The sequence below is a fragment of the Ursus arctos genome, unplaced genomic scaffold (genome assembly GCF_023065955.2).
Source record: "Ursus arctos isolate Adak ecotype North America unplaced genomic scaffold, UrsArc2.0 scaffold_15, whole genome shotgun sequence".
Lineage (NCBI taxonomy): Eukaryota > Metazoa > Chordata > Mammalia > Carnivora > Ursidae > Ursus > Ursus arctos.
This window is the reverse complement of record NW_026622819.1, coordinates 27254669-27272695: the sequence shown is the minus strand read 5'-3', so window position 1 is coordinate 27272695 and position 18027 is coordinate 27254669. Positions and strand designations below refer to the sequence as shown.

At 41.1% G+C, this 18027-nt stretch overlaps 1 protein-coding gene across 1 annotated transcript in view; it reads left to right on the top strand.

The window, feature by feature from the left end:
* Positions 1–6707, top strand: part of CAPSL (calcyphosine like) — a 30166-nt gene extending 23459 nt beyond the window's left edge. Inside the window, exon 6 of the mRNA XM_026506799.4 lies at positions 6156–6707. The gene's annotated coding sequence lies outside the window, so the exon portion shown is untranslated. The remainder of the gene's footprint in view (positions 1–6155) is intronic.
* Positions 6708–18027: the final 11320 nt, after the last annotated feature.

Genomic DNA, 18027 nt, shown 5'->3' with positions numbered 1-18027 from the left:
GACCTCATAAAATCTGAGTCTGAGTGGGCAGACCATATCAGCAAACCTTTGTCTGGTGGAATGTTCATCTCCCCCCCTCCCTGCCATGGGCCAATAATGTTGATATTCCCACCAGTACAAGAGGGTGGAGAATGACATAGACTAGGATAGCAGGCCTACTCCAAGGACGGTTTTCCATCTTGACACTTCATGGCCCAGAGTGTTCTCCTTCCAGCTCTAAGCTTTGGCTTCATAATGTCCATGTGTGAGAATCTCCCCATGAAAGGCTTCCAAGCAAAGGCAGCCCCAGCTGCTAGCAAAAAGATATTGAATCCACCACTGTCCCTCTGTAGTGTTCTGTGTCTGGGGCCAGAGGTAAAAGCAGAGTGACCAGCCCTTTGGCTATGGTGCTGGAGATAATGACCACCTGCCTTGTCACTCAAGGACAGTCCTTTTTGTCACCTCTGTCCCTGGCTGCATTCATCCCCTGGTTTGGGACATGGATTGGGATGATAGTCCCCTTGAAGATCCCATGTATTTAAGTGACTCTGGGTTTAAGGTCAATCAAACACATTGCTGTATTTTATACCAATTTGCTTGTTTACTTTTTATCTCACAGAGGTGGAAGTGGAGATCAAGATACCCATTGATTTAAAATTTGTGAAAGCAGGTGTTTCCAGATGAGAATCATAGCAGTTTATTTGTTGTCAAGAAGCTAATCTCCCACTTACTCTGATGACACCCTGGACAAGTGACCTTTTTCTTGAGGATGAGAACATCCCCAAATTATGGGAAGCTAGTTCTTCAAAAATTAATTGCACAAGTCTGGTTTTCCACTGGCTTTATTACCTAGGCTTATATAGAGATTGGCAGGCCAAAAGATGCCAAGGGTTATGAAGAAGTATGTACAAATGAGGTAGAAATCCAGAAGAGATTATGATGGAATGTGTAGGAAAAAAATCCATGTTTTCTGTAACCTGCACCTTGCAGATTATGGCTGTTGAGAGGTCCCTGGTTTCCTGGCCATGATTTCAAGCTTACTGCTCTAGATAGATTTGTGTCTTTGATTTTGGGAATGACTCATGCCTCTGCTTAACTGGGGCCATAGAGTTAGCATTCTGAACAAGGACTAGGTTGTAGCTCTCAGCTTCGTCTTCCCCAGTCATGCTTGTGCTTCCTGTCTAATTGGGGCACAGCATTCAGATTTCAGATAACCTCGACCTCAGCGTGTATTTGGCCACATTTACCTTCCAGCAGGTCAGGTTCTGGCCCACAAGCGAGGATTCCAAAAGGTCCTCTCGCTGCCCGTAAGCAAGATCTAACAACCTGATGGTCAAGGATCACTCCACTCCTATTCTGAGTCTTATCTGTGATTTTTGGCCTAGTCAGGACTCACTCATTATTTAACTCTTACTCCTTCTGGTAGCCGTGGGAGGAACAAAGAGTCATTAAAAAAAATCATTTGCTAACAACACTTTTTCTGGGTATATTTTCTGTTTATTTAACCTACACAATTTAAATATAACTCCATTTGCAATTTAAAAAGTAAACACTGAGATCAGAAGATCAAACACAATAAAATATCTCCAACCCTTAGGAGCACGTTACCTGTGGGGCCTGGACCCCAGATACGAAGTAACCAAGCAAGCCAAAGAGGAGAGAATGAGCTTAGCAGCTTTTCATGAAACAGAAACAGTGTATGCAAAAATTCTGAGAATCAGGATTGGCCAGAAGAAGCCACCAATATCAGTACTGAATCGGGTTCTAACTGCCCCCAAAGGCAACCTAGGCAAGAACGGAGGTGTGCCCCTAACCAGCTTCTTAAGGGCTGGTTCCCATCCTTCCTGAATTCCGTTTACAGTGCAAGTGAGAAATCCAAGAAGCACTGGTGTCGTAGCCTGAGGCAGAATTCTTTCAGCCCATCCGCACGGCTAATTTTCATAGACATTCAAACCTTGATAGGATTTTTTCCCAGACCCAAATGGCACTCTGCAGCGTGATGCATGGCTCTTTGTGGTTTGGTGGCAGCATGGAGCAACACTTCATACCCTAAGAGCAGCTTTTAAGACAGAACTGGGTCCCCACCAAATATTCCGTGGATTGCTTTTGTCACATTACAGTTTTAGGCTGAATATATCCCATAATAAATATTTATTGAGTCACTGCTAGGTGCCCTGTTCTACTCTAGGCTGTGGGGATAGATGAAGGGGCTAGGATAAATGCAAATAAAACCACTGGCTTTGAAACCAAACTAATAGCCCACAGTTAAGCGATCAGAGAGGAGGGGAAGCATAGGCACCCAAGCCAGGATAGTTAGGACCCTTTCTACGGCAGTGTGCTGTAGGACCATGTGGTAAACCTGATGAATGTGGGCAATCTATCAAGACACTGTCAGGAAAACACCCCTCTATTCTTGGAGGCAGATCATTATGTCAGCCCTTCACTTCTCTTGGCCAGTGTGGATTGCCTCACTCAGCCGCGAGAGTACAAGTCGGTAATGATTCAACCCTCTTTAGGCAAGCTACAGATGCAATTTGTTCTGCTGATGTTTAATCAAGCGGAGAGATGAAATTAACCAAATACTTATTCTTGGCTGGTGTGTGGGTGTCCTTCTCCTTCTTCATGAAATTCCACTAACACCCTCTGAGTGGTATACCTTTTTGGATTTATGCACAACTCTCTGGGGCACAGAATGAAAAACCCCACAAATTCCAATTTCTCAGATCAGTCAACAAGCTTGCTTTCCGGGAAATTAAAGACTGTTCTTGTAAATTAAGTGCTTGTTGAAAGAAGCAGCAAAGTTTTAAATTTTAGAAATGCTTATGATTCAAGGGAAAACAAAGGTGCCAAGGATCTGACAGGTTGTCATATAATGTTATCTTCACGTAATTGATCCTTTGGAAAGCCAATGTTTCTAAGCATGGTTCTACTCCTCCAAGTTGCTGTTGTGGAAACTGCATAACCTTGATAGAGACAACTAGTTTTTTCCTTGTCATTAAAGAAAAAATCTCACTAAATGAATCCCCCAAAATTATGTCTTGTAAAACAGATGACGGGTGAAATCTGTTGAAAGAAACATAAACAAATGATTGATGGGGGTTCTGAGAACACTGCTGTGTGAGAAGAGTTCTTTTGCCACCTCAGGTGGTGCGGTGAGAAGCTTGTGGTGCAGCAGCTCTTCCTCTCTGAGAATAGCATGACCTTCTTGTTTTATTTTCTCACCTGCTTCGCCAAAGCCAGTATCTTCCCTCAGCAGAATAGAGTGAAAGGTGCTCTTTAGGAGTGAACCCACCGAAAAGATGAGCCACTGACCCGTAGCTGAGGTTTTGATAATGGACCTTGCAACAACCAGAAAGGTATATCGTATCAGAGAAAGAAAAATCTCAAAATGTACTGGCCTATTTTCTTTTGTTCCAGATTCTTCTTACTCTTCATAAATGGAATTTATTTATGGATGATTTCTCTGGAGTATGATACACATTCTAACAGCCACTGAACACGGTTGACACAAGTTCTGTCTCACCAAAGTTCTTGTGAGCACCACGAGTTTCCTGTTCCCACTCTCACTCCCAACATGGGGACAAGTGGCACGAAGCTCAGAGGTGCAAAGGGTCACACCCATTACACTGCCCATGTAACTATCATTCACCTCCAGTTTCAGTCTGCACGAGACCCTGTAATAAATGTAAGAGGGACCCTGTGACTCAGAGCTCGAGCACTGAAGCAAGATCTGAGTATGTAGTTTGTAATCCTGTCATGACAGACGTGAGTAACTTTCTCTTTACAAACCCTAGCACTTGGCACTCAGACACTGGTATTGATTCTGGGAACACCTTGATCTTAAACTTGAAAGGTCTGAGTTGCTGGTCTCCTAGAAACACTCAGGCCGCATGCTCTGAGAGAGCCTTAGAACAGAAAAGGAACCTGTAATTGAGAGAAAATGACAGAGGGCAGCGTAGTTTGCTCTTGCTGGGGGTTTAGTGAGCCTCGAGTGCTTCCACCTCGATGGGATAAAGTGCAGCACAGACGCAGGGCATTACCAAATCTCAGGCATTACCTTCTGAAACCCAGGTCATTCTTTTAGTTTCCAAGGGGACTGAGGAATAAACTCTGCTCTTCAGATTTCCTCCTTAGTCATGCCTAAAACCTCATTTAGCAGTATCCTTCAACATCCAATTATTTAAGATTATCTTTGAAGCCGCACAGTAAGTGTAGTTAGTCACCATTGATGTAGGCTCCTCTAATTGAGCTCCCTTAGGTAGGGTTTGAGGGAAAATTTACCTCTGCTTCGTCTATACTACAGACTGGGCTGTGAAGCAAGTCAGTATGTAAAGGTTAGAAGAGCTGTGCCTGCCTATGTGCACGTGCTCTACAGGTACTTGGAGATACCTATTTGCACATAAATGTAATTAATATGCTAGTCATAAAAAGTTCCCACATATCTGAAAACGGCTCTAGGCCAATAGTTCAGTGGCAATGCTTTATGTACTTAGCTGGGACACAAACTGCTTTCTAGACAGTGAGGAGTTCTTATATGTAAATCCTATTCTGATAGTATCTTTAATAGAAAGTGAAGCTGAAAAACAATATTTTATAAAGCGGAATTTCTGTGACATTTATGCTATAAATTTTCAAATATTTTGTTTAAAAAGCTATACATGCTTGTAGTGATAAGCTGTCTCTGCACTGAAAGCAAGAATTTGTCATAGTGGCAACAGTGAGGATATTGCTTTGAGGAACCAGAAATGGAGTTTTTGAGCTACAAAGTTAGATATGGTTTAATATCTAATACCGACTTTGTCAACTTATCACATTATCATATTGTGCCTTGCCATTCACATGATTTTCTAATTTAGTAGAATTTCTTCAACTGAAGGCTTGAAACATTAACAACTCTTGTACTAAAAGAATTCATCTAGCTTTTGTTTCTGTTTTAAAGCCTTTCCAAAATATTTTTCTTCTTACTAGCTAACACGTTACATATCATGTTTCTCTAAAAGTTTACTTCCCAGATGCTGATTTTGGATCATTTAAAAATGTTACTTATGTGATATTTCACTTGAAAGTGATGACATTTCTTCTTTGAAAATGATAAGGTCCTGTTCAAATTGCATTGCTCGTGTTTTTAAAAGGACAAAATGTAACTTACCCCCCTCCCAATTATTTTGACAACCAAGAATGAGAGTTTGAAAATTTGATGTTAGTATTCCTTTTCCCGCAGGAGTGGACTGCTCGCATCCAGCAGGCCAAGCAAGTTCCCACAATGCCAAGCCTCTGAGTGGTAGCCCCAGGACTGTGGGGAATAGAATACTCTGTGTGCTGGTATTAAGGAACGGGGGAAGTTAAGAGGGAGGAGAAAGAAATGGAAACTAGGGGCTGATTCCTGCTCTTCTAATGTCATTGCGCGTTATAGGATGCACAGGGACAGCTATGAAACACGAACACACATGTTGACCAAATCGAGACGTTTGCCTTCTCATTCCTCCCTTATGGCTAGTGCCTTGCATCCTGCTATTAGATCCAGGCTTTGTGGATTCCTGGGCATCCAAGGATCGTGGGAATGCCCCATTCTCTAGTTCTATCCCTATTTATGTGATTGGTCCAAACTTTCTTTCCTTAAAGAGCTTTTTTAATCTGTGCATTTATGCTATAAATGTCTCTATTCTGAACTATTAATAATGATCATAATCGTACGAAGTATGCTCTAGAGTAGTGCCGTCCCGTAAGACCTTCGGTGATGACGGAAATGTTCTACAGCTGTGTTCTCCAAGATGTCGGCCACCAGCCACGTATGGCTAGTGAGCAATTGAAATGAGGCTGGTGCAGCTGAGGAATTCGATTTTTCATTGTGTTTGATTTTAACAAATTTAAAATTTAAAAAGCTATATGTGGTCAGTGGCTACAGTATTGGATAGCACAGCTCGAAACGTTTTTATCTCAGTGCAAAAACTGACGGTCAGCCGGCAGGTGGGTCTTAAGCAGACCTTGCAAGGGCCCCGCCTCAGAGGGGAGAGGCAAGCCAGGTTCCCTGATCCCCCGTTACCTGACTTCTGCTTGATTGCCAGTGGCAAATCAGACTCCATAGAAAACATTTCAGGGAGAATGTAAAATGCTCTACTATGACTCCTATATTTTGACACCATTTCCTTCTTTCCCCCGCCTTTTATCCCTCTCAGGTTTCGGAAGAAGAATTTTTGAACTATTATGCTGGTGTTAGTGCTTCTATTGACACCGATGCCTATTTCATTTTAATGATGACAAAATCCTGGAGATTATGACTTTCTGCCTATTAATTCTTTTGGAAATCGGGGACTCTCGGAGAGTGAAATGACTTTGAAAGAAGTCCAATGCTATAGATTTTTGATGTTGTGTAAACTAAAGTTTCTGAAAGATCTAGGATTTTAAAAGCAATAGATCTTTAGTCATCTTACTTCATGGCCTGGAACATATTCATTTGCTTAAATGCCTGAGGATATCTTTTTGAATCAGAAAGAAAAGGAAGAACAGAAGGAAGGAAGGAAGCCATGAAGTGAGACTGAAAAGTGGGTCTTAGGTGAAGTAATGTACCTCTTGCTATAGTCATTCTTCTTACAGGGGTGGATGTAGATGTTTCCCCACAGCTTTACTTGTTCCCTGCCTTTGTAGTCCTTAGCAGGGGGTGATGATAAAAAGATTGGAGGAACATCTGACTTTGTAAAATTTCCTGAGCTTACTTATTTTAATGTGTCTCTTGGTGAATACAAATAAAATGTATTTTATTCTGAAATTTAATGGGCTTTTTTTTTTTCCTATCTTCATATTTTGGTCCAGGGATTTAAAGTCAACAAATGCCTACACATGCATGAACAGGGGACATAAATGATTCTGGTGACAAAAGGAAGGTGAGCTCAGTTGGCCCTCTTGGTAAAAGGCTAGGCTTTCATGGAGTGAGATCACTTCCTGGGTCAGTCTATCAGGACAAAAAGCAGTATGCAGAGAAATTGAAGTATCTATGAGAAGCCTTAGGGGCTTTCTGGAGCTTTAGGGTACACCAGTGAGGAAGATTTTGAAACTGTTTTAGGAATTCATCTTTGGAACCCACTTTTAGGCTCCTCCACAAGACAGGTAATACAAGGTTTCCTGAACCATTTTTCTTCCTCTAATATTTGCCCCTCAGGAAACAAAAGTGGCTGGAAGTTGACTGCACATATAACTACAGGCCTTCATCTTGGAGAAATGAGGTGGGAGAGGAGATGAAAGGTTGGGCTTTTCAAATTTTAATGAGCCCCCAAATCACTGGAAGATCTTGTTAAAAATGCTAATTCTGATTCACAAGGCTGGAGTGGGGTTCGAACTTTAGCCTTTCTAACAAGCTTCCCTGTGATGTTGATGCCTCTGGTCTTCAGGTAACAACACTTCAAGTTGCAAGAGATAGAGATACCAGCTTGTATATTTCCAGTGCTTTTGGATTATTATTTGTCCATCTCTAGTTGGCCATCATAATCTGTGATTTTTGATTGCTGGGCCATCCTCTCCTTGCCCATTAAGTCCTGAAAATATGAAGGAAGTACCAAGAAAATGTATGTGCCTCCTAGGCATGTGTAGGAGAGAAATAACACTACCAAGAGGTCTTGTGTGGAGGCGTTTCGATGGGAGCATTTCTCACAGGACTCAGCCTGAGTGCTGCAGCCTTCCAGCCTCAAGGATCTGAATGTGTCAGCCCACCGAGAGTAGGTTCGTCTCTTAAGACAGACCTATGTTGAGCAAGCTTATAGCAACTGATGCTAAAACTGGACTGCCAAGCCATTCATCTACTATGGAGAATGCAATTCTCACATTTGCTGAGGCCAGCTCAGAGAACCTCCTCTGGGTTTGAGGATGGGAGAGAGTGACAATGCGGCTCTCCGTTCAGTCACTTTTAGCAGATTATTCTCAGATGCTATTAAGCAGTGCAGAGGACATACACATGGCATGTTAGGGTAATGTTTGTTGTGGTAAACAAACCCTAAAATTTATAAAAGCTCATACAATAGCTATTTTTGTTTTCATTCATGAAGCAGTGTTATGTATTTGCTGTTTGTGGTCAGTGAAGAGCTTTCCTCAGGGTGGTGATTCCCAGTTGCAGGATTCCTCCATTTTGTGGTTCTGCTGTTTTCCAGGGCTCTGAAGTCATTGATACCTAGGTGCCTGAAGGGGAAGAGTGTGTAGAAAAGGCTGAAGAACTTTCTGAAAAGCTATGGTCTGGAAGAGACACACATCTCTTCTGGTTGCATTTTGTTTGATGATAACCAGTCACGTGATTATATTTAAGGGCAAGGGAGGCTGGGAAGTGTAGTCCCGGTCAGGAACTCTTCCTGCCAGTGCAACTCTATCTAATAGCAGGAGACAACAAATTTTAGTGGATCACTAGCTGTTTCTGCCTTAAAATAACAGTTCCCATTGCCTTCCATTTTCTTTTCTTTTCTTTCTTTCTTTTTTTTTAAGAGAGAGAATGAGCAGGGCAGAGGGAGAGGGAGAAGCAGACTCCCCACTGAGCTGGGAGCCCAAGGTGGGGCTCAATTCCAGGACCCTGGGATCATGACCTGAGCTGAAGGCAGATGCTTAACCGACTGAGCCACCCAGGTGCACCCGCCTTCCATTTTCTTAGGGAGGCATGCTTGATGGTCTTGTTAACTCATGTGGGGTAAGATATCTGCCAGGTTGGAGGAGTATTGAATGGAGGTCTTTCTATCCTTAGCCATGTTAGCAACCAAGAAAACAACATCTACAAGCATATCAGGTAATGATTCCCCACTTAGCCAGTCTTGTCACTTGGCCTTATGGCCCTATTCCAGATCTTGAAATTCGTGCTATGCCAACACTGAGGCAATTCATCCTTTATCTGCCTCTATGGTATAGGAGCTAGGAATTTTCCATCTATATCCACACAGGAGTATTCTGTGGGGAGTTGTAGCTATGTCCTATCTTGCGTAATGGAACCATGTTATTCATATTAGTAAATGAGAAAATGTTTTCCCTAGAGGCAGATCTTTTGTTGGAAACATAATTATAAGGTTATTTGGTCACTGGAATAAGAACAAAGGGCACGCATATTAGAATATTTAATGAAATTAGGCTGACAGTTTATTGCATTCATCTTGCCAGTGAGACCATAATATTCTTTTTACAACAATCCCTGGAGGGAACTAACAAAGATTCCCTGCCTGACCTCTCTCTTTCTCAATGCTTCATTGCTGAGCAACTACCCATAGAAGGGACACATTTTTCACTGTAGATATATTAATTAGACATGTCAATGAAATCACTCAGGATCAGGCCTGCCTCACCCATTTGAGGGCAATGTAAGTCTCTGTAGGGTACTTTTATATACCTCTGTTCTAATTAATTGTGTATAAAATATCACAGTAAAGAGAAAATTCCTCTGAGGGCTATCTTATTTCCATGCTCTTTGGAGTGTCCCTTACTGAAGCCACAGTGGAGTGACCACAGACATCAGATACTTTCGTGTTTCATATTAGGGGGAAAAATTAAATCAGAATGATCTTCTCTGGAAATAATTCAGCAGAATAACTAATCATCCTAGTTTAATAAATCATGGGAAGATTTCAGGGTTTGCAAGTGTTGTATACTGACAAAGTGGATGATTATTACAGATAGAAATTGTAGGGCAAATTTGAGAATCAAGTAGAGTTAAAAACCAGGACATCATTAAGCTATTAGCTCTAACACATAATGCCAGCTACCAAAAGTGGCAGGAAGGGAGACCGGACTTTCTTCGGCTGCAAGAGCCCAGGTGGTAGACATCAGCACGTGTTGCTCACGTTCACTTGAAATCAGCAGATCCGAAAGAAAACTCATTACTCCTTTCCCTGCCCTCCGTTAATCCCGCCCCATCTTCTACTTACACTGAGCATGCTTTTATCTCAGTCTGTGTCTTCGGCCACATGAGTAGAAACCCAAGGATCTTTGTTCCCTCTCTTGCCAAGAAATGGTACAAGAGTACAAGAGTGTAAGAGTACAAATGCCAGAGTCAGCCTGCCTGGTTTAAAATCTGACTCTGTGTGGCTTCTAGCTTTATAAGCTTAGGCAAACTACTTGATGTCTCACAACTCAGTTCCTCATCTGCTAAGTGGGGATAATAGTAACTATACATAGGGTGAGGGTTAAATGGGTTAATATGTGGCAAGCACTTAGAACTCTAGCTGGTGCTAAATAAGCTCTGTAGAAGGGTTTGCTATTATCTTACATCACTTCTAGAGTCAGCTGATTTTTTTTTTTTTTTGGTGTCCCTTCTTTCCTTCCGCACTGCACATGTTGCGTTCCTCCTACTTCAAATAAAGAAACAGTCCCCAGGTAAGTGTGTGCCTACAGTCTTATACCTTTTCCTCTACCCTTTATGCTAATACCAGGATGGTTTTTCCTAAGCCTCAGGTTCACTCACATCACTTCATTTCTTAAAGACATTCCGTAACTCCCCAAGCCCATTTAAGAGTTCAGACATATGGCAGGGCATTTAAGGCCTCCGTAATTTGTTCTGACCTATATATTTCCATATGTCTCTTCCAGGGTCAGAGCCTGATGCTGGGCTTGATCCCATGACCCTGAGATCATAACGTGAGCTGAAATGAAGATTCAGATCCTTAACTACTGAGCCACGCAGGTGTCCCCTGTTCTATGGTTCTTAGATGTGGCATGCAGGGGAAGGGAAGGCTACCCTTGAGACATCTACTGTCCTTCTTTTCAGGGTCTCTTAAGTCCATTGAATCATGACAGCTTCTCTACCATACTTGGGAAATGACAAATTTGAGAAACAATTAATGGGGTAGATGAAGAGCTCACTTTTGAGAGATCTATGGATATCGAGGTGAGAAATCTAATAGGCAGTTGGGTATTCATTCATTCAACCAACAAGTATTTATTGAGCAAATATTCTGTACTATCAGTGAGTACTGTCCTAGGTGTTGGAAACTTAACCTTGAACAAAAGACATATGATATATTTACTCATGGAAGTTCAGCTTAGTAGGCATGATTCTAAAGCTCAGGGTGTAGGTCTGGATGGATAAGAAAATCTTGAAGGTAAAAAGCCTATGAATGTAATGAAAATAGCAAAGGTATGGGAGATATAACCAAAGGGGCAAAGTTCTGGAGTGGGAGGGTAGGGTAGAGTAAAGGACAGTAATGGTTGATTTGGTCTTCTACTGACAGAGGGACATCTCATTTATTGACTGGGAAAAGAGTTGGTAGGGATTTATGGGAATTTGGGAGTTTGTAGATGGAAATAGGAAGAGAGGAAAAAGAGTCGTGGCCCAGTTTTCTCAAAGTAAAGGCAAAAACACCTGCTGAGAATGAGAAGGGCTGAGGTTTAATGGGAGGACTTGGAGAGGTGGAGGTTTGGCAGGAATCATGGGGGGCATTGGAGGGGAGTGAGCACTGCCAAGCACCAGTAAAGGAAGGCACAAATTTATATGGACACCATTTGGCAGGATTATGAGATTTTCACCAGGACAGTTTAGCAGATCAGGTAAAGAAGAAGAGATGTGAACCATAGAGACATATCATGTTGAAACAGGACTTTACTTACCTCCATTTTGACCTAATCTGTACTTTCTAACTAATGAAGTTCTTTTTTACAACTTATCTCTTAACTCAGGCAAAAGACCCGGCAGGCAAAGCATCCCATGATGGGAACCGAAACCACCCCTCAAGCAATAACAACTGCCCTGATGCTAGCAAAACCCTGCATGATTGACCCCAGAGCAATGACTGACCTGATCTTTACCGCTCACCTAAACACACCCACCAACTTTTGTCCCGCATTTTCCTTATATAAACCTAGAAGTATTTTCAGCACTTTGGAGATGGCCTTTGGGCGACTAGTCCTCTGTTTTCCTAGTGTTGGCCTTGCTGAAATAAATTCTTTTCTTGTTTCACTACTGGTCATCTCTCTGCCTTTGGATTATTGTCAGTGGTGAGTGGCTGAACCCGTTCTATTTGGGACCCCTGGAGACAGGTGCTCTTGCACACTTGGGCCCCTGTTACAATTTCATTTTGTACCATAGCATCTATCACTGCAATTTACACCCAAGAGGTGCTCGAAGAAGTGTGGTGAATTCAGAAATTATTTAAAAGATGGAAGGACAGGGAATCTTGAAGTTCTCTGTTGTGTGACCCATAACACAAGGAAGAAATCAGATTATGACTCTAGAACAGCAGAATCTCATTTTTTAGTTGAATAAGTCAATATCAATGTTACTTTGGAAAGAAACTTTACAGAAAAAAATTTTTAATTCCAAGTAAGAATTATATTGAGAAACATTCTATTCTTTTAATTATTTTTGTTATAATAATAAAACATGTACACTTCCTCCCAAAAGGAAAAGAAGACAAAAACAGTAATTGAAAAGCCTCTTACTTTTATATTCCCATCTATCATTCCATTCTTCTCCTTAATAATAACCACTGAAAACGTTTTGGAGCTTTGCTTTCCAGAGTTTTTTCTAAGCATATTCTAACTCTAATAGTCTCTCTCTCTCTCTACTTTTAAAAAAGATCTTTTAGGGTATCTGGGTGGCTCAGTCTGTTCAGTGACTGGCTCTTGGTTTCAGCTCAGGTCATGAGCTCGGCCTTGAGATGGAGCTCTGTGTTGGGACCATCCTCAGCGGGGAGTCTGCTTGAGAGTCTCTCTCTCCTTCTGCCCCTCCCCCTGCTTGTGCACTGACTTTCTCTCTCACTGTCTCTCTCTCTCTCTTAAATAAATGAATGAATGAATGAATAAATAAATAAAATTAAAAAAAAATCTTTTGTAGCAGACACTTTTGCTTGCTTCTCTAATATCTTTTATTTCATTCCTCTCCCCCCTATTTTGGCTAGGTACCCATCTCATCCCCGGGTCCAGAGAGTGAGCCATTTCCAGGCCATTTAGTGCATGGCATTCTCTAGTGACTGTCATTGGTCCAGGGATGCACACATGACTTTAGCTGGGTCAATCAGACTGAAGGAAAAAAATTAAATTTCATACTTAAGAGAGGAGTGTGTGTGTGTGTGTGTGTGTGTGTTCTCCCAGGTGTCTGTGGGCCTGCTGCTGTATGGATGGGACAGGAGAGCTTCCTCAGATAGGGACAACATTTGTGTTGTCCTGTACATGTGGCCTCATATCTGTCCTCATAGCTGACTGAAGGGTTACATTAGTGGCTCAACTCTTTATACCTTTCCTATTCACCTGCTTTCTTTACCGTATGATTCAGAGTCCCCACACAAGAGGAAGTATTTCTTCACTCCTTGAGCCTGGGTTTGGCCATTTGACCTTTTTGGCCAATAGGATGAGGTGCAAGTGACAGGTGTGCCCATTCTGGGCTTAAGCCTCAGAAGGGCTTTGTGTTTCTGCTTGCTCTCTTGGGCCTCTACTATGAAAAGAATAAGCTTGACTGGCCTGGTAGTCTCAAGGATAAGACAGGCACCTCATGGGTGGATCAGTGTATTCCCAGTTGAACCCAGCCTAAGTCAGCTGACTTCTGTTCTGTTGCAGGTGCCGAGTCATGCCAGCTGATACTGGTAGACCCATCCAGCGGAGCCCAGCCTAGGTCATTCAACTCCCACACAAGGGCCAATTTGTGACACTAAGTGATGCTGCTTAAAGCCACTCAGTTTCGGCATGGTTTTTTACTGGGCATCAATACAGCAACAGCTAACAGATACACAGCTCAATCTGGTGTTTTCTCACTGCGGGAATATGCTAGAAGAAGGGGATAAGAGAGAGGCAGAGACCTCTGCAGAGTTCCCTCTTCCTAGAAGCCTTTGACAAAATGGCATACATGTTTTTCTTTATCAGTTATCTGAACCTCTACCATATTTCTTTTAGTGGCTTTGGTAATGTTCCATAGTATGGATATACCATATTTTATTTAGAACATTTATGTTTTTTCACCATTACAAATAGGGCTGTATAGATATTTTTTGTACATGTATTTTGAGCTCCTCTGTGATTATTTCTGTAGAAAATTCTTGAAAATGGAATTTCTGAATATACCCATTTAGATTTTTGCTATGTAAAGCACCCTCTTAAAAGTTTGCCCTGATTTCTAGTCCTACCAAAAGTGTATGAAAAAGCCTATTTTCATATGCCTTTCCCAGCATTGAAGGTTAGCAATATTTTTAATTTTCACAATTTAATAGGCAAAAAATTTACCTCATTATTTTATTTGTACTTTTTATTCTGAATGAGAGTGAGCATACTTCATATTTTTAGAATAAATTTCACTTTTGGGAGCCTTCTGGTAATCTGCTTTGTCCATATTTCTCTTAAATTACTCATTTTTTACTTATTGATTTGTAAGACTCTGGATACTAAGGATATTAGCACTTTGTCTGTCTTATAGTTACTATTTTTCCAGTTTATTTTTATCTTTTTGTTGTGCATTTTTTAATTCAATAAAGAAATTACCAATATTCTAAATTTTATGTACTCAAATGTATCACTCCTTTTCTTCTATGGTTTCTGAGTTTTGTGCCTTTTTTAGAAATGCTTTTCACATCCAAGAAGTATAAAATGATTTGCCCATGTTTTCTAGCATATTTGTTTTCATTTTAAAAATTATTTATATCTTGGATCTATGTTGGATTTATTTTAGAAGAAGTTGGTAAGTACTTCCCTCTTTATGTACAAATGGCTAGTGTATTGTTCTAATCTCTATTAAATAATCTACCTTTTCTCCACTAATTAGGAGTAAATGAAATTTTTATAAGTACCCAGATCTGGACACATAGGTTCTCTATGTCTATGTCTATGATTGTCAAAAAACAAAAAAGGAAAAAAAAGGAAAAGAAAAAGAAAAAAGGAAAATCTAACCAGGGATATCTATAATTTCTAGGCAAGTAATCTTGTAACTTTTTGCACTGATGATTATTATCATTTTGTCATTTCTAAATGTACAATGAATGTTATTTATATTGTTTTTAAAAAATGAATAAATGTCAAAATCACTCATATAGTTAATTTCTTCTCAATTCTTTTCTTTTCCAGATTTGTGCAGGCTCTTCTTGAACACGTATTTCTCCACACGACATTTAAAACAATAGCATATGTATATATGTGGAAGACTACACATCGCTTATTAAATATGATTATTTCTGAGCAGTGGGATTGGGGAATGAGATCTTTTACTTGTTTTGTCACATATGTCTGTGTTTCTTGAATCTTGAGGAACAAGCAAGTAGGAGTTTCATAATAAATATTCAATGAAGACTTAAAGAAATAATTCAGCATATGGAAATATTATAATCAAAGACCTTAATGAAGTCTTTCTGTCTTTTAGTGTATTTTTTTTACTTGATCCCTTTGAGTTGAGATTGGGCTATTTCATCTGCCAATAATAATCATTTAGTTTCCTCCTGTTTAATATTTATGCCTCTTACCTTTTCTCTTTATCTAATTGCATTTTCTAGCATTTCAAGAACAATGTTAAATGTGGGGGCAGCGGAATTTCTTCTGTCTTATTTCCAAGTTTAATGGAGTAGTTTTAATATTTCACCACTGAGCATGAATCTGGCTTATAGTCTGTTCTGATTTTACTAAAGATTTTTTTTACTAAAAAAAATTAATCCTAAGCATCACTCAAATCTACATCCGTAGCCTCACATTTAAATCCGTGGAAGTTCACTGATGTGTAAAAAAGGGACTTGACAGCATAGTCATCAGTCTCATGGAATAGCAGTTATTGAACTTTTATCTAATTAAACTAATTATTCCGTACACCGTAAAAGTGATATTTCACTGTTATCAGTGGGTAACAGTATCTTTCACTTAATATTAAAATGTTTCCTGATTATTTATCCTTTTTGTTTAATGACTAGTCCGATTCACACTTTGCAGCAACTCATTTGTCGTAAAAAAGAAAAAGTCCTTCTCAGCCTCTGTGAGTTTTCTCTCCTCATTGAGAAACCTTTAGCAGAGTAGGAAGGAATTGACCCTCATAATTTACAGTTGAGGAGTCCACCAGATCAACTCAATGTTTCTGCAGAATTCGGCATTGAAATTTTATTTTTCAAACCTCAGGGGCTTCACGTGTTGTTTGCTTCACATTTGTTTCCACCAGTCACTTCATGGGTGTTAACGTATTCCTCTGACCCACCAGGTTCCATTCATCAGGCTTTCTCTGCCTAAGCAGCTGCCTCGTTGCGAGCCCTACGCAAATCCCATACAAATGCCACAAGCCATTAAAACGTAGAAGTTAGATTCGACTTCAACGTGCCTCAAAAAATAAACTAAATAAGCGAATAAACAAAATTAAATGCAGATATTCATCAGAGGAATGAAGCTTTGGAAAATTCTCTCCCCCACCCGATTGTTTCCCCACTTCTGTGGTTACAGTGGTTACGAGTGCAGCTGGGGAGGTAACTGTGGATGGGGAAGGCAACCGACTCCTTACACGTGGCTGCCCAGATGTGCTGCTCTCTCAGGGATGCAGTGCCTGCCTCTGAGCATCCTAGCCTGGCATCATTCTACCCGAACGGTGATGAGGAAGCACATTGACTAATACCATATCATTCACTAACATGCCGCTTCATTCATTCCATGTTGGACTGAGTAACTTCTAGATCTTAGGTACTGTGTGTAACAGCACACATATACCCCAAAAAGTCATAGTTCACTCCGCCAGAGTACCTAGAAGCCCATAGGGGAGTCAGATTAGGTAATGACAAATCAATGTGGTGACAATACAGGTAAGCATAAGGTGTTATAGGATTCCTCCATAAACCCTGATACGCACATGAAATTGATTATGCCACACCTCTGATGAAAATCCTCCCAGGTACTCCCACCCCTTGAAGACTAAATCAAAACTTCTGAGACTGGCGTGTCAAGCGCTTAACCATTGATCCCCACCAATACTTCCGAGTACCATCTCAGCCACTGCTCAGCAGACTCTCTGCCTGGGATGGCTTCCACTGCACCACCTGCCGAATGAACCAGCACTCTTCATTCTCTCTGTGAGATACATTGACACCTACCCTGAGACTTGGCTGCTAGCAGGTTATCTTCTAGTGCACTCTGTACCCATCAAGTGAGACGTAAACTCACCCAAGTCAGTCCTGTTCCAGGCTTGTTTAAGCCAACTGGACCTGTTACTGGGATCATATTGTGAGGCTGATAAAGTATGAGTATGCAGAGAAAGACTGATGTGGATCCAAGAGAACTACCTTCAATGGTTTGAAAAAACCTGACAAAGGCATGTTGAAAGAATGTACTACCACAGGGTTGAAAACATGATGGCGCAAGATTGGGCTGGAGAAAGCCTTTAACAAGTTAGGCATCTACACTTAGATTTTTTTTTTTTTTTTTTGGTTAAGTGTTTGAAAGTCCTTATCCATCTTAAAGAAAGCAAAACTAGAAAGAGCAGACGATGTGTTGCAGTGTGCTTTACCAAAGAAAGATGATGTGAAGTTACGGTCAACAACCCACAACCCAAAAGAGCAGCTTTGGCCTTGTTACAAATGAGTGGTGAATGGACATACAGTCAGATGCTTTTAATTAAAATAAAATGTTCTAGGCAGAAATGTATTATTTATTATAAAAGGGCCCTGTGTCTGACTCTTGGGAACAACCAACACCCTACTGCCCAATGGAGGCAGACAAGGAGACATCACCTATTGCATCTGTAACTCCCTCAGTGTCCCATGTGCTGTTACAGCTCCATGACTTTGAGAATAGTTTCCTTTGCCAGGAACTGTCCTCTGGGCTCCTGTATCTGGCACATTCCTGCTTACGCTGCACAGCCACAGCAAGTGAGATTTCCTTCACGTTGCCTCTCCTGGTTTGCTTGTTTGTTTCCTTCCTCAGCCCACAGCAGCAGCTCATTCCTATATTTGGGGACCGCCCCACTCTACGAAACATAGCCTCTTACTGTAGAAGATGCAAACGCTAGCTATTCTCTTCTCTGCTTCTCATTGCTCGAGCCCGGGCCTCTGAACTAGGCGTACTTACACCAAACCACGGGCTCCAGTGATGGGAAGCTGCCGGACGCTGCTGCCAGCTCTGCTCTGGGGTGGGTGGTGGCTGGCGTGGAGGAGG